Consider the following 14,555-nt stretch of genomic DNA (forward strand, 5'->3'; position numbering starts at 1 on the left):
ACAGACTATTCGGAATAAAATTGAACGAGTTATTTTGTCTTTGAATTGCTCTTATATTTTGTATATTTTTTAAAAAGTAAACAAACAAACATTAAAAAAAGACAAACTAGAGAAACAATTAACGTAAACTGAAAGGGAAATAAACAAAACAAACATACAATCGAATTAAAAAACATCAAATTCAGTCTTTCAATGCCGTCGTTTTTCAACGTTTCATTTTTCCATGTAGAAAACGTCGTAATTCGACGTTACGTTTGGTGACACCAGTATCGTGCCTAACGTCCCAGCACTCCACACGACCACATCCGCTATATAAAAATACAACTTCAATTGTCGCAGTGTTACCTGACCAATGAAGTCGAATTTATAGATATACATAAGGTATGTGTTTTTAAGCGAGTGAAGATGTTATATTATTTTAAGTTAAACACAATGTATTTCTCGCTGCATTGAAGACCTTCTGCTGTTGTCTGCTCTATGGTGGTTGGGTTGTTGTCTTTTTGACAAATTCCCCATTTCCATTCTCATTTTTATTTGTCAGCAACGTAACTCGGCAATGGTATACACCGTATGGGATAATAATTCAATTCATTATACAGTCACTAGAAATAAGTTCATCATGGCGGCTTTAGACAATATTCTGTGTTCGTTTAACGAGATACGTTTGCAAACATATATATTACTAATATAATGTACCGGACACTTTATATACGATAATAACTAACCATATAACAAGATCCTCCAAACAGGAACCAGAATGGAAAACAAGAAATTATCAACTCTGGATTACTGCAGACTTCCACAGGTGTAGAATAGTTGTAAATATATAACCCCATGCCACTCAGTGTCGTTCTCCCTTGTTTGCACTCCAAATCGTCACCTATAGTTTCTCTGAACCAGTCTTTGAGACTTTTTCCGAATTTTATCTGTAAATAATACCCTTAAAAATATCAATCGTTATGTATTATAGTGACATGGATTTTGTGATAAAATTATGTTTATTGTTGTCTTATAAGATAGTAAAGAGTTGTGTTATAATTGAAAGTTATTATGTTCAATCTCATGATGCATTATAATGACCCTTTCTACAGTGTTGAGTTTCCCCTAAAGAATGACAACAAAAGTCTGGTGAAATTTATTTTCAACTGGGTCTTAGTACGTATACCGTACGTGCCTTCGTTCAGGTTTTTATTTAAGTGAACAACAAATTTGTATACGCGATCCTTACAGATATCTTTGATCTTACTCAATAAGACAAGGAAACAACTACTTTTGTTTGATAAGAAGAAAAGAGGCGAATGAAACAAAAAGGACATATTCATTCACATTTCGTAATGAACTGAAAGCTTCAAGGCTAAGAAACGTAAAAGAACAAACAGACAATCAAAAGCAAAACAAAACAAAACTAAACACATAAACTTAACACTGAGCAATACGAACCTCATGAAAAACTCAGGGTAATCCAAACTGCCACGGAAGGGTAGGCAAATCCTAATCATAGTACTGATCTGTTTGCTGATGAAGCACTATTTTTGTAATTGGAAAAGACAAATTGTATATAAGTCAAACACTTAATGTTGAATTAGAAAATAAGTTGATGAAAGCAAAATATGTGTTAATGTGTCAAAAACTAAGGCCGTGTTCACATTGACCTAAACTCGGTGTTGTGTAAGTGTAACTCACACTAAACAGAAGTACGTTCCCATTGATAAAACTCAATGCTTACATGTAGTTTAAGTCATGTTTTGTCTACATGCAGCCGATAGTTAATGTAGGCATTGTGTAGGTTAAGTGTACACAAAGCTAGAACTTTAATTTTACCAAGTATATTTAAGAAAGGAACCATTTTTGAAAAAAATTGATATTTATTATAATTATTAATAAAGTTCTTTACAGAAAAATTTTTCTAAACTTGACATGTATATTTGTTATCAAAATAAATTTAGGTAGCTTTGTCAACCCCTAATCAAGACACAATGCATTATCATTACGAATACATAATTCAAAAGGTCTTCTCGAATATACTGGGCGTACACTGAAATATCTGTCACTGGTCTTTACTTCAAAAACGATTCATTCAGATTTTTTTTATCATGTCTATGACCAGATTTTTTTTTATCAAATTGGGGATCAGTATATTTTTCTTGAAAAAAATCCATCCCCACTTTTTGAAGTCAAATGGACGTTCCCTTACTGCTGGAAAAGTTGTCCGAAAAGTTTGCATTCTATTCTACGTAATGAACATCATTTAAATAACACATAGTTTACAAGTGTGAACAAATCTTATGTACAGGTAAATAAACAAGGTTTATATAATTGTGACCAAAGGATTAGGTCCGGTAAGGACCGATTTTGGCCTCAAATTTCAGGTTCATCTTACAAAAGTTTTGGACACTTTTTAAACACTTAAGTGTTAATTTCAATTGATTCGATTAGTTTATGTGAAAGATTCTAACTGATGTAGTCATTAAAAACGCTCTGATTCAAGCTTAAATATGAAAAATCTATCAAATATGCATAAAAACGTCACTTTTCAGATGGTTTTTTTTGTCAAAAATGAAAATGGCCGCATCCGTGTTCATCCTCAACCTTTACATATGTTTTGTATTATCATCAAATACAACTTACATTTCAATATTATGAATGAATACGAATGTGGCCACTTTCATTTTTGACGGAAACCGTCCAAAGAGTAACCAAAATGCTAAACTGTTGAAGATTTCAGTAATTTAGAATGACTTAATGATGCTTAAACGCGATATTTGTGCATTGCATTGTCAACAACAGCTCTCATATCTATGTAGCAGAAGTATTTTACTTTCCAAAGTATAGCTAAATGATTACATTTCCACAATTTTCTAAAACTGCTATATTTTGGGGCTAAACAGAGGTCTTACTGAACCTACTCCTTTAATGTAAAACCAGTGTACATAACATTACACTAAATGTGAACATGTTTACTGTACATGGTGTGTGGGTGAACACTGCTATGTGTATAGGTTCAAAACAAAAAGACTGTGTGTCAACTGCAAGTACACATTTAATATATCTATTTATGGCCAAAAATTAATGAAAGTCACTGTGGAAAAATCCTTGAAATTTGTGTTGATGCCACTCTTTCTTGGAATTATCAAATTAATCGTAAAATGAAAAAAGTTAATTTTTCATTAGCTTTATTAAAAATAATCAAGAAATACTTGGATCATAATGCACAAATTCTATTTTTCAATGCGTATATTCTTCCACATTTGGATTACTGTTGTTCAGTATGTGGAAACTGTTACACGATTTTAGTTGACAGTTTACTAAAATTGCAAAAAAGGGCAGATAGAATTATTATAAACGAACACGATATTCGTAAAGCATCTCTTGAACTATTTAAGAATTACCTATAGTTGTTAATGTGTGTGTCATTTTGGTCTTATGTGGATAGTTGACTCATTGGCAATAATACCACATCTTCTTTTTTATAATTGAATATCGTATAAGCTGACAGATTTTTACGCCGTATGCAGGCGCTGCTGGAATGTTGATACATATGAATTGAAAGTTGACATTAGGGAAGCTGTCTCTTGTCAATTCCTAGAGTTAAGTCAGGATATGAGGTAGACTTAACTGTATCTATTTTATATGTTGTCCTGTATCGAGTTCGATGAAATGGATGTGTTAAAAAGCATATGAACCAAATTTTAAATCAAGAATACCGCACAATTTGCGTTAACGCATGAGGATGAATATTTAAAGAACGCATTGTTACAAACGTTGGAAAATATAAATGCGTTTCCAAAGTCAATCTATTAGAACACAAAATACTAGAGAAGAGTGTCCACTATGCTCTTGCACTACAATATTATTAAAATAGTAGAATAAATGATATATAAACGGATGATAATTAAATTAACTGTGAACGAAACTTAAAATTTTTGAAATACGAAGGCTTTTTTAACCAGGAAAAGATAACCTTAGCTGTATTTGACAAAACGTTTTGCTGTTGTTCCTGTAGTTAACATGATTTAACAATATCTATAATTAAAGCTTTAGATGTTTGGAATAAGTGATTTCACGGTTTACATAAGGCTCATCAGTGACACTTCGATCAAAATAGCTATGTAGCAAAACAAGTACAAAGTTGAAGAGCATTGAGCACCAAAAATGTCTTAAAGTTGTGACAAATACGGCTTATAAAAATGTAAAATGCATACGTTCGATTGACCAATTCAAACACAGTATTTTGACCAACCCTCCTAATGAAATAGAACCGTCTTATATTTTTCAGAATTCAAATCACCATAGCCTTTAACACTTTTACCAGGTAATGGTTTCTTACAAGTTCCTGGAATAAAAACATTTATTAGGAAAATATATCCCACTTTTTTCTGTCTTATTTTATTCTGAAGCCCGTTTAGCTACCACAGAAAATGTAACGAATAGAAACAGAAATTTAAAAGCATAATTCAATTGCTCCTGTTCAGGGTAAGTGTTTTGAATGGTTTTAACATTTTAGTTACAATACATGAAATGATCGTATCAATGAAAGTTTGTGTCGACACAGATGATCTTGTTTGAAGTATCTGCGGGTCGAAACGTCTACCAGCAGTGACATTCATCTAAAGTTTTTAAATCAATAGGTTGTTGTCAGTTCCAGCTCCGATCCGCATTCTACTCAAGGGAAAACGGTAGTATTTATTCTGCCACAGGCGACAAAACTAACATTTTCTAAATTCACCACTTTCTAACATTGTTGATATGATGTCGATAAAGAGTATCATTGCATGATTTTACTTTTAGTACCTGATATCTTATCTGCTGATAATGGTCTTCAGCTATAAAAAGACACTTTTAATGTTGGCTCTTCGAAGATTCTGGTTGAATATTTACCTTAAGGCAGAATTTTTCTCCTGCATTTAAATGATCCATTGTTTCTGTCAATAATGGCTGTAAAAACTCTTTAATTGCTGGATGCCAGGGATTTATGATAACGGCAAACGATTCTGTAAAGCGTAAAAAATATTAATATTGAACAAGTTTTTGTTAAATTGTCTAATAGATAAATAAGTTACTAATTGTTTCAATGAATCTAAAAAAAATGTGCTTTTAATATAAATGTGATTAACTGTTATTATTGGCATTGAGCGATTTCTTGATGAATAACCCTTAAAGTGTCTTTACATCCGCTCATATGTGAATGGAAGGAATCATGGTTGCTTTTTTTAATACCTGTGTATATTTGGTGGTATAACTAATTCGTATAAATAAAGGTTAGAGTTGTCTACCGGTGTTCAAAAATTATGGATCGATTGAGAGAAACCTTATTCAGTTTACAAACTAAAACCGAAGAAGCAGGTCCAGTTTTCTACAATGGATAAATTATCTCTTATTGATGCCGTTTAGGTGAAGTAGATTAAGTTTCGTTCTCAAAAAGCTTTCCCGAACCTGTCGATGAGCATCGATCCAGTTAATGTTCTGTTCAATCACTAGGATTCTCATGCGGGTAAAGGAGTAGGTCCAGTAAGACCCCTTTTTGGCCCCAAAAAACAGCAGTTTACAAAATTGTTAAAATGTAAACTTTTAGTTATTTATTGGACAGTAATATGCTTCTGCTACATAAATATGGTCTGTTTTTGTCAATACAATGCACATATATCGAGTACCAGCACCATTAAGTCATGCTAAATTACTGAAATCCTCACAATTCTACCATTGTACTTGATTTTTAGACGGTTTTCGTGTAAAACGAAATTGGCCGCATTCGTGTTCATCCTTTATATTGAAATGTAAGTTGTATTTTATGATTATACATAACATATGTAAAGGTTGGGGATGAACACGGATGCGGCCACTTTCATTTTTGACAAAAACCACATGAAAAATGACATTTTTCGGCATATTTGATAGATTTTTCATATTTAAGCTTGAATCGGTGCGTTTTTTTTATGACTAAATCAGTCAAAATCTTTCACATAAACTAATTGATTCAAATGAAATAAACACTTAAGTGTTTAAATAGTTGTCATAATCATTTGTCAGGTGAACTTGAAATTTGAGGCCAAAATCGGTCTTTACCGGACCTACTCCCAACTTTGTGAACCGATTTGCTAATAATGCTGACTAATTGGGAGGAATGGCTACTTACATTTATAACTCCTATGGCCACTTTGCGTTTGTGGAAAAACTATTCTGATTCATCAACATAATGACTACATAAACCAAATATAGCTGTGTCGACATTTCTCAATCGTAAATTAACGATAAAACGGTTAATAGTAAAAATAGAAATAAATTGAAATAAAAAACAAAACTTCCCATCAATGTTATCATGGTCCTCCTTAAGTAGCAGATGAGTACAGCAGGCTTTAGATGATTGGAGTAAAATATATTTTTTGTTGTCAGTATACTTCTCTGGAAAACGCTAATTGTTCGTATATATATATACATCGTATATATATATATTTCGGAGGAAGAAAGCAGAATTATTCATAAACATTCTCAACCCGGGATTAAATGATAAATAATATTCGTATATTAACGTTACATTTTAAAGACTTAAAATGGCATTGGTAGTCTCCCTTGTATTTGTTAACGTCATGCTATTGTTAACGTCAATCAATTGTTTTATATACAAGTCACATTATACCTGAAGATCTGTGAAAGCAGTGAAAGTACTAGTAAAAGTGATGAATTGAAACCGTTATTATCTTTTAATAATTTTCTTGCTGACTGTCATTGGCGATTGCTAAATAAAATTGATTACAAGATGTAACAAAATGGATCTTAATATAAATTTGATACTAAACAGAAAACATATATATATAAGTGTCTAAGAATGTAACTTTAACACACTAATGAGTGTTATAAAATTAGGTGTTATATTTTATATATTATTCACACAATATTTCGCTAAACAAATTAGCTTCATCGGGCGTGTGCATCTATCTAGGTGAAATATATATACAGCTATATCAGAAAAAGTCCAAGGATATAAAAAAAAAGATGTGGTATGATTGCCAATGAGACAACTATCCACAAAAGATCATAAACACAAACATTAACAACTATATGTCACCGTACGGCCCTCAACACAGAGCAAAGCCCATACCACATAGTCAGCTATAAAAGGCCCCGATAAGACAATGTAAAACAATTCAAAGGAGAAAACTAACGGCCTTATTTATGTAAAGAAATGAACGAAAAACAAATATGTAACACATAAACAAACGACAACCACTGAATTACAGGCTCTTAACATGAGACAGGCACATACATAAATAATGTGGCGGGGTTAAACATGTTAGTGGGATTTTAACCATCCCCTAACCTGGGACAGTGATATAACAGTAAATCATAAGAACGAACTATACAAATCGGCTGAAAAAGGCTTAACTCATCAGATGGACAAAAAAACAAGTGGACCTGGCCGGGTACTTATACATCCCGACAAGGAATCGATTGATGTACAGTAAAGATTGGCACTTTTGAAATCAAGCAAATATATATCAGAAATATCAGAAATATATCTCGATGTAAACATTGTATGTAAATAGTTCGAAAAGACCGCAAATACTTGTACAATAGTTATCCAAGGTACCAGGATTATAATTTAATTCGCCAGACGTGAGTTTCGTCTCCATAAGACTCATCAGTGTCGCTCAGATAAAGTTATTATAAAGCCAAACAAACACAAAGTTGAAGAGCATTGAGGACCACAAATTCCAAAAAAAAGCTGTGCCAAATACAGATTAGGTAATCTATGCTTGGGAATAAAAACTCGATGAAAAACTTTTCTTAAAATTATATACAAAATAGTAGAAAGATATCTAGTTGTCTTTATTTGTTTAACCTGCACAGGCAGACTTTTTGAAAGTTGATATTCACAAAAAGACTTTTGAATGTCCATGTGTCAAGAGCAGACCGATGTGCTTGATAACTAAGGTTTGAGAAATTAAGCATAATTCGGAAAGTTCTAACATGCTATGACATTTTGGAACACTCAGAAAATTGGTGACCCAAAATATTTTTCGATTTTGTATGTATATGATTATTTTTTTTTAAGAATATGCAGCACAGATTGGCAGTTTTTAAATTTCAGTTTCACAAGTCTTCAAGAAATTATCTTGATAAATACTAAACATAAAACATCGTGTATTTTCGTGTTTAATTCTAATACCATAGTTAATTAAATAATTTCTTTAAAATGTACAATTATTATTTTAGAAATAATTTCTGATCAGTATCCTCACCAGCTTTGTTTTGTTATTGACTTTCTCGACTCTATCATAAAAAAGTAAAGTTTCTTTTGTTTTCGTTCATTGGAAATCCCATAGGAGTTCGAGGCCAGGAAAGAACAATTTCTGATGTAAATTTGCAGATCTTACATTGTTGGGCTATTATTTAATGATCGCGTTGGATATCAACCTCAATTTTTATACGTGTGAATGTAAAACGAATATATTGGTAGGTCTAAATACAGCACAAACAAAATTTTCCAAAAGACCAAAAAGTGAAAGTATATTATATATAATTCGTCTCAATGGGTCTATTTCAAAAGCCTTTGTGCTAAATAAATTATTTTTTTCAGATTTACAGACCTAAAATCTCTAGGAATACCTTAGCCGCCACAAACGATCTTCAACGTTTTGCAACCAAACGATTTCAGATAGATTGATATAGAATTCATCAATATATCAATATAAAAACATTTTGGATCATGGATGGCGGCCAAGGTCAATACACCAAAACAATTCAAATGATGAAAAATATTTTCCAAAATTGACCTTAAAATGCATATGTTTAATTAAGGGGTCATAGCTTCACACAAACTTTAAGGAAAGGTGCCCAAATATATATTTTTGTATTAATAATATTATCACACGTATTTTTATGTGAAATTTGTAATTTTTTGGCTAGATTTAAAGACATCAAAATTTGTGGTTAATTTTAACCCTTCGTGAACCTTCTCATTCAGTCAAATAATGTTAGATGCAATTAGCTCCGTTAGCAGGATTTTGAAAACTTATTCTAACATGGTTCTCATAAAAAAAAACGGAAAATGTCGTTTGATTGTCAATGAGCTATTGGGTTTAATTTTTAGAATTACATAACTTCGATTTTTAGAATTATATGTATTCGAACTTCAAATATACATAATTCTGAAAATTAACTCAACTGATCATTGACATTCATAACACACGTCCTTATTTTTATAGGGTTAAAATCAGATTGTTGTGCTAACAAATGTTTGTCCTTCTACGGGACAAGGGTATGATTGGAATTCCAAAAAGTGGTCCTAGATTTCCCGATCAAAACTGTTACTGAAGGATTTATATGAAGTTTATGTTTGATGAGAAGTTATGATATTTTAAAGCACCCACTTCTCAGAAACTATTATAGTTATATGAATCTTATTTTTTGGCATCAAAATATAGAACTTTTTTTTCAGTATTCATTCATTCATGTACATACCATTCCATACACGAAGTGTACTCCCTTCTTTCCGCTCATGGTGTAAAGCACACTGGAATATAAGTTGTCTGCGAAGGAGATTGTCGATTAAAGCTTGAAGTTCTTCTGCTGTATCTACTTTCAGTGTTCTCAAAAAGACGAAATATTGAACCATAAAATTAATTTTTGACTCTTCACATTGAATAATCCGCGAAGCTGATTATGTTAAATGTGAAGAGTCAAAAACTAATTTTATGGTTCAATAAAATCAAAATAAGTTATTGCCATTCATTATAAATACATTTCTATCAAAAATAAGGCTCAAAGATATATATTAATACGAATAACAACGTACACAGATGTTTGCATATGAATACACAACGTTAGAGTGGGCGTGTCGCCATTAAAATTGATAATATTGAAAATAAAGCTAATTCTTTTAACCAATCAAAAGACAGTTAATACACCAAAATTATTTATTAAGATATGAGAACACGATGTTGACTTCTGTGACATTTTTAACCTAATTTGCGTGTTTGTTTTGTTCACATATCGTTATATATAATCAATATTAATATATATACATTAATATATAATGAATTTATGCGACTTAGATACAAGTGAGAGGCTTAGCTAGCTTTAAAACCAGGTTTAATCCATCATTCTTTATATATGAAATGCCTGTACCAAGTCAGGATTATGACAGTTGTCTATTCGTTTGATGTGTTTTAGCTTTTGATTTTGCCAATTGATTAGAGACTTTGCGTCTTTGAATATTTTTGCCTGTAAAAAGAGATATTTGGCTACTTCTGATCTCATACGAAAGTTTTATTTACACTGACAATATATATATTTATATTCCGGACTATATGAGTCATGACCATATACGTATACTCATATGATCCCACCGTACTCGTATGATCGGACCATATGAGTATGATACTCGTTTGGTTATTAACGGTTCGGACCATATGAGTATTTGAACCATATAGGTATATTTTCTTTTAAATTACATTATAAAAGTTTCAATAATTCAAAAACTAAAACAACAATGATGGTTACATGACAATGTTTTATTTCTATAATTCAAATACCGGTACTACGTAAAAAATTAAGTATTGATGACATAATTAGTATTCATCGCTAATTACATTCTTGCATGTAGGCTTTGAGTGACATTTACTTCCACATGGTATCATAGCTTTTTTGTTCATTTGCAAGTCTTGGTTGTATACGCGTATGATCCTTTTCATTTACACCTTTTGTTTGTGATTGAAAATCTAGCCTTTTTGTAGCTGCGAACAGTGATACCGAGATCTTGGGCCATTCTTATATGTCTACGTTTTTTTAAGAAGCTCTAGATCTCAAATAGCGTAACAAGATTACAATACACCATATCCACAAGACAACGCAAATAAATTATGTTACTTTTCAGTGACATCTTGAGCAACAGTTCATTAAGACATAATTGGATTGTTTTTTTAAGTCGACACATTGCCATTTACTCGTAATAGCAAATCGTGATGACCATCGGTATAAAATGTTTTTATTTTAGTTTTGACAAGTAAGTAAAATTAACTATGTGAAACTTCTAATTTTTATTTAGCTTATCTTTTTATTATTATATAATAATAAAATTACCTTTATGAAAGCGTCTTTTTAATGAACGGTCATACCATATGAAGAGTTTCAAAGTATTAAAAGTAAACTGTAACAGAGTGTGAATTGCCCCGACCATACGCGTATGGTTGGACCATATGAGTATGTACCCATATGGTCATGACCATACGCGGATGGACCAAATACTCATATGGACCGGAACATATATACAAATATATACGTATGCCTTTGATAAGGGAAAAATATGCTACTTTTGGTTTATAAAGTGTCACTTCCGTTTTCACATGATAAGTAAATGTAAATGTATGACCTAAAGAAATAAATGGTTTTTATCTTAATATACACTTTCACATGAAACAAGTAAACAATGACTACTTCCGGTTCACTTACGGTTGACATTTTTTAACATCATATGTAACCCAACATTTTGCAACGATCTTATGGATATAACCATGTGCTAATCTGAAGAAATAACCAGTTTACGTCAAAATGAAACATTTAAGGGACAATAACTCCTATACGATTGTTTCAGACCAAATGTGTGATATCTTCTTCACAATTTAACAAAATTTTGAACCATTTTTTATGTAACATTAAACATATCGGAGACTGCAAAAACAAGCAAAACACAAAATTTAGAACATGATCTTGTCTTTTGAACTTGACCTTATTTTATAAGTTAGGACACAAGGACCTCCAATTAAAAGACTATAGTTGTTAACGGCTTACAGTTTATGAGTTACAAAAACTTTGCGGCAAATTTATTTCATGAATTTAAGTTACTCCTATAAAATGTCACTGGATTACTTTGATCCAAATTAGTCAAACAGATTTAAGAAACAAATATGCCAAATAATTTTGTAGTTTCTTTTTTTGGTTAAGGAGGAGATACACTAACAAGAAACACCGTGCTTAGGAAATAACTCTAACAATAACAATTTCTCGCCTTACAATGAAGGTTTTAAAAGCGCATTAACTGTTCGATATAATATGCAAAAATCTAAGCGACATCTTTTGAAACAACTTTATACCGAACGAAAAGGCTTTGGCAGAAGAAGAAAAAAATCAAAAGAAATAAGCGAGGTCTTCCATCAGAAAAGTATAAAGACATAGTTAAAAACAAAACAATTAAAGGTATTTCCACTCATTTCAAATATTCTGACATGCAAATATCACAATTCGATTTAAAACGTCATTTCTTGTGTCAAATGATAGATCATTGTTTTCTGATTCCAAAAATATATGGTTTCTTTACAATTTTGTTTGAAATAAGAAAAATAATTTGTAACTTTAGTTCTGACAAATGTTATAATCTGAGTTTATTTGGAACTGCTTTCAAAAACATATTGTTCTATATATCTTTGCATGAAATTAGTACAAAAAGCCACACCCAGTTTACACAAGGTCACTTCCTGTATGATTTTCAATGTCATGTGACTTTCAACCTTATGCGGAATGTTTTATGGCTTTAAAATGTTTAAATATAAGTTTGAAGATGTGGTCTAAATTTAGTATATCAAATTTAAGTATGACCTTGACCTCTATTCCAAGGTCATAAACCAAGAATCCAAAACAAAAGACCCTAGGTCTGTTATGTAATGTCTAATGCATGGATAATGTGTTATTGTCCTTACACACATTCCTTGATTCAAGACAGGGAAAACAAAAATATAGAGGCAGAAGAAGAACAAAATAATAATTAGAATTAGAAAATCAATAGTTGTTTTCGCAGAAAAGTGGAAAGACCCAATTAGATGATGAGATGCTGATCTGAACTTTTTTGTAGCATCAGATCTTTCAAGATCCTTTTCACGATCCTGGCACAATATAACTATAAGAACCATTGAAATCATCGTAATGGAATGATATGTTATGAAAGAACAGTTGTTAAGTAATTCGAATTATGAAAAAATGCGTATTTAATGTCGGTGACATGTCGAGTAGCAATTCGCCTTTTTGTAGTTTTGAAAATAGGATTCACTTTTTCTTAGATACTGATCACAATGTTGAACCAATTTGACAGTTTTTTGTTTTTGTTTATTTTTGATGTTGCTTTTTTGTAAAAATTCATCCGTATAATTCTTTAAATCAGATTGAATAAGTAATTGATTTTACAAATTTCTTCTGGATAAGTTTTCATTCCCGATCATATACCAGAGCTTTCACGTTCCAATCTCACTACTTGGCCACCGTTTGGTATTCTCTCACGGTCTATTTTCTCGATATACCTAATGAAACCCGTGATATATTTGTTAACATAATTGTTTTATTTGGATATGTTTTTGTTTTAATATGAATCTAATAAAAAAAACAATGATATAAAAGTAAACCAAATTGATATACATTTCATCTTAATTACCTGTTTACTTTACTGGTGAAATCTATAAGCAATGTTCTTGGTATTCCGGTCATTCCTAACACCAAATCTCGATGCTCGTCTTCAAGAAACATAAGAAGTGGTATAGCAGTGCATGGAGGCAAGTCTTTGAGGTCTTCGAAGTTCATTTTTTGTATTTAACTTGATACACGGGCTCCTCAAATTAAACTTAGTTAAACGCGGAAGTCTTTTTTAGTAATACATACAATTATAATGCCTTTGTTGAATAAAACGTCAAACTGATCTTCCAGATGAGTGCTCTCATTTATTATAAAAACATGATTTTCGAATATAAACTTCTTTTAACTTATAAAGGACAAATAATCTATTTGAATTCAAATATTTATATGTTAAATATGTTAAATATTCAATAAATGGCATACAGCTTTACAAACTTACAGTTATTTGACATTAAGTGTAACGGATCAGGGTGGAACACTTAACAGAGCAGTTTTCTCGTTACATATAATTTTAATTTGGAGTTATATAAGTTAAAACACATATTATTCTATACGTAATAATAATTACCAATACATTACAGTTGATACACATATATAATGATATAACTAAGGATTTTCTACGCATGAAAACCATTGTCTATGCTGTATTTGGCTTAACATTTTAAATCTTGTGTCCTCCATGCTCTTTAACTTTGTCGACCAATTAACTTTTTTTTTAATTCTGGAGCCACTGATTTTCATGTATTATACAAGTAACAGTTGTTGGTGAGCAATACTGACTCTTTTTTACTTTTCATTGTTGTAAGTTTGAAGTGTTATCATTTGTTATTTATTCATTTGAAGTGTTGTGATTTGTTAATTATTTTACTCATTTTGTATTTTTCTCTAAACTGCTATTAAAATTAACAAGTTGATAAAAATTATTACGTTTTTCTAAAAAAAAAAGAAGATGATGAATATTCTCGTATATTAATAAACTAATCATAGATACCAGGACTAACTTGAGTATATACGCCAGACGCGCGTTTAGTCTACAACAGACTCATTAGTGGCGCTCGAATCCAAAAAAGTTAAAAAGACCAAATAAAGTACGTTGCTGAAGAGCATTGTATATTTCCAAATTTTGTATCATTGGATTAGGCATAAATAAAGGCAACGGT

The 14,555-nt window shown here is 31.2% G+C and overlaps 1 long non-coding RNA gene across 1 annotated transcript; it reads right to left on the reverse strand.

Moving 5' to 3' along the window:
* Nucleotides 1-731: 731 nt before the first annotated feature.
* LOC143066366 (uncharacterized) lies at nt 732-13,608 on the reverse strand. The gene is made up of 4 exons (XR_012975578.1): nt 13,418-13,608; nt 9,460-9,587; nt 4,879-4,991; nt 732-926 (listed from the first exon to the last, which is right to left on the reverse strand). It is a non-coding gene; the product is annotated as an uncharacterized LOC143066366 (long non-coding RNA).
* Nucleotides 13,609-14,555: the final 947 nt, after the last annotated feature.

The sequence above is a fragment of the Mytilus galloprovincialis genome, chromosome 3 (genome assembly GCF_965363235.1).
Source record: "Mytilus galloprovincialis chromosome 3, xbMytGall1.hap1.1, whole genome shotgun sequence".
In the NCBI taxonomy this organism is placed as follows: Eukaryota; Metazoa; Mollusca; class Bivalvia; order Mytilida; family Mytilidae; genus Mytilus; species Mytilus galloprovincialis.